The sequence below is a fragment of the Cicer arietinum genome, chromosome 4 (genome assembly GCF_000331145.2).
Source record: "Cicer arietinum cultivar CDC Frontier isolate Library 1 chromosome 4, Cicar.CDCFrontier_v2.0, whole genome shotgun sequence".
Lineage (NCBI taxonomy): Eukaryota > Viridiplantae > Streptophyta > Magnoliopsida > Fabales > Fabaceae > Cicer > Cicer arietinum.
In genome coordinates this window covers 44,342,319-44,345,659 of record NC_021163.2, presented here as the reverse complement: position 1 = coordinate 44,345,659, position 3,341 = coordinate 44,342,319, and positions in this window count along the sequence as shown.

Genomic DNA, 3,341 nt, shown 5'->3' with positions numbered 1-3,341 from the left:
ACTTAATTATTAAATATATGTTATTAGGAAATAGTATCTCTATATTAGTTTTTTTCTTTCTCGTTGATTATATACAGCGCATATTTTTATAGAGTAATTGATTGTAAATCTATTATAATATTATTAAGTTGTTAGATGTGTTTAATATTTTAAAAATAGCCCACTTTGTCAGACCTAAGTTAAATTTATTGAATGTTTGGTGATAGGATTTAGACTTTATTTTAAGGAGTAAAACTAGTAATATTTGGTTTGAAAGAACTAGTTGAAATTGACAACGTACTTGGAATTTGTTTCATTTAACCAAACTAAATGAACTACGTTATTATTTACGAAATCTATATGTTATGTTTTATATGTAAATTACAGTGAGTAACTCTATGGTATTTTATTTCATAATGGAATGATAAATGTGATATTTTATTTCATAATTGAATGATAAATGTTGTGTTTAATTGATTTATTTTGTCATGTTATTCTATCATGCTATGTTAGTTGATTTTTTACATGTTGTGCTTAATGGGAGATTGAATGTCTAAAATATGTTTATAGACTAAGTTTGAATCTTGAAGGTGGTAAGTTAGATATTAGTTCACTCACCGCAAATTTCGAGGACGAAATTCTTTAACAAGGAGAGAATTGTAACACCCTAAATTTTATGATAAACTATTTTATTAATTAAATAGGATTTTAAATAATAAATTTGATGTTAAAATTATTATAAAATATATGTTAATAAACTTTTTGATTAATTTCCCTTATATAAGTGACTTTTTTGATGTGCTAGTTTTATATATACTAGATTACATGAACGATATAAATAATAAATATTATATTTTATTATTTGATATATTTTTTTTAAAATAATAGTATTTAGTGTAATATATATTTTAAAGAAAAATATTTTATACGATTTTACGTGTATATACGCACACCCAATTAATATATCATTCTTTTATGCGTTTGACTATTATTAAATGTGTACTTAATTGTATTTATTTAATTCTAAATATATTTTATTTTAATTATTTACTTTATATATAATTATCTTGAGATAGTGATAATATTGTGTTTGATTTTCTTTATTGTTATATTTAACATTATTATGATATTGTGATTATATATATATATATTTAGTATGATTTAGTATTTAATATAAAGTGTTGATTTTATACTTATTTATTTATAATTTTGAATATTCTCTAATTATGATAGTATTTTAATGTGAGTATTAAAAAAAGGTATCATTAGGGTGATTATTTTAAATATGAAGGTTTTGATTATTAATATATTTTAAACGATTTATTACTTTATTTTATAAAATATTAGTTTAGAAATATTAGCAATATTTAGTAATTAAATTATGTTAAAAAAATGTTAAAACATTAGTTTCATTAATTATTGATTTTATTTAAAAATAAATAAAGGGACCAATGAGTTTTAACCATGTGTGAACCATAATTGTTAATAAAATAAATCAACAACAAAAAAGGGGAATTGGACGAGCAGCTTTGAAACCAAAGTGGAAACACAACAACAACATATCGTTTGGCATCGTTGATCGATAACTGTCTAGAAAACTTTCTCCATTTGCGCCCAAATTTGAGTATGTTATTTCATTCATTTAACTAGTCCATTAAACATAATTTTCCAGAATTTTAACAACCCCAATTTCTCTCTAAAATACCCGACTTCTCCTTTGTAAAATTCGTTATTTTGCACCGTTCTCCTTTACCGTATGTCCAATTTGAGTGAAACTAACGCCAAAACGACCGTGTGAAGAGTGGATATATTGTCAACTGATTGGTTTTCTGATTTATGGTAATTTTCCTTGACCGAATTTCGAATTTAATTTTTAGATCGAATTTACCCATAAACTGTCGAGTTAGATCGATTGATGGACAAAGAGTCAATGAACAAAGGTTGTTTGCTCGTGGAATCCTATTCGTGTGTGAAAGCGTCGACATAAGGTAAGGGGTGAGAAAGCGTTTGAATTCATGAGTATAATATATTGTGAGATGAACCGGAAAACCGTATTTCCCAATTATTCATCTGGGGCTCGCTACGTATAGCAGTAGCCCTTTGAGGGATAAATTAATTAATGTCCAAATATGGAAATTGTGAGATTAAAATATAGAATAGAAATATTTGTAGGGTGTTGATTGATTTAATTTATTTGAATGTGTGAAATTGATATTATTGTGATATTGGGTGTCGAATTAAATTTATATATATGTGTGATTAGATGAGTTTATGTGATGTGATAACAAAAGATGGATGTGTTGTGATAATTTTATGTAATAATGATGATGTACGATTAATAATTGTGACGTTATAAATTTATGATAAGTTTATGTGATAATGTTTGATTGATGATAGTGATGCTATAAATTTGTGATGAGTTTATGTGATGACGATGATAGTGATGTTCTAGACTGTGATGAGAATATTGAATTAACCCCATAGTTGATGAAATAAAGGTGATTTCAATTTGTGTTTTAGATGACGGTATTAATGGAGTATCATATACCAACGAGGGGAGAAAATAAATATTGTGAATTTGTGAAGTGGAGATTATTTTGTCATCATATAGATAGGGCCTGACAAGCCTAGTGATTTCGGGGAAGTACAATTGAATGAGCCTGATTGTGGCGGTCTGCTGTCGAGCCTTAAAGCAAGATTGTTAGACCTTGGAGGTATTCGGGTGGGGAATTCCTAGGTGACTTGGAGGTAGAACTCCAAATGTCGGGAGCTACCACGCAACACACGTTTACCTCGACTGTCATGTATATGTGTCTCGGGTTGCGTTAAGGGGATCTATGAGGACAGGGCCAATTTGAATTGTCCGTCCACCAGGATGGTGGCATAGTATCAAGCCTCCTAACCAAGTACTTCAGAGTTAGAATGGTACCATATTGTGAAGTAGAGTCTTAGCTCATGCATAACATTGCATTTTATTGTGATTGTTTTGTTGTGATTAATATGTATCGTGTGTGGTGATAATTTATCTTCGACGATTTGATGTTATAGTAAAATTTATTGATTTTCCTTGAGTGATTTTGACTTTTTAATGTGATAATTTCTTGATGGAATGATTGTGTATTGATACGGTTCAATTATAATTGTTTGCATGTTCTTCTTACTTGTATTATACTGTCATCATGATTTCGAAAATCACCTCTTTCGTTGTTTGTGTTTGACTGGCTTCGCCGTGCGTTTGCGAAATCGCAGTTATTACAGGTGAATGAGTCTTGAAGTTCAAGTTAGGGAGGAACCGCGCTCTGATAGGTGATACCGGGAATAAGGCTTTTAATTTGTGTTTTACTTATTTAATTTGAAAAGAA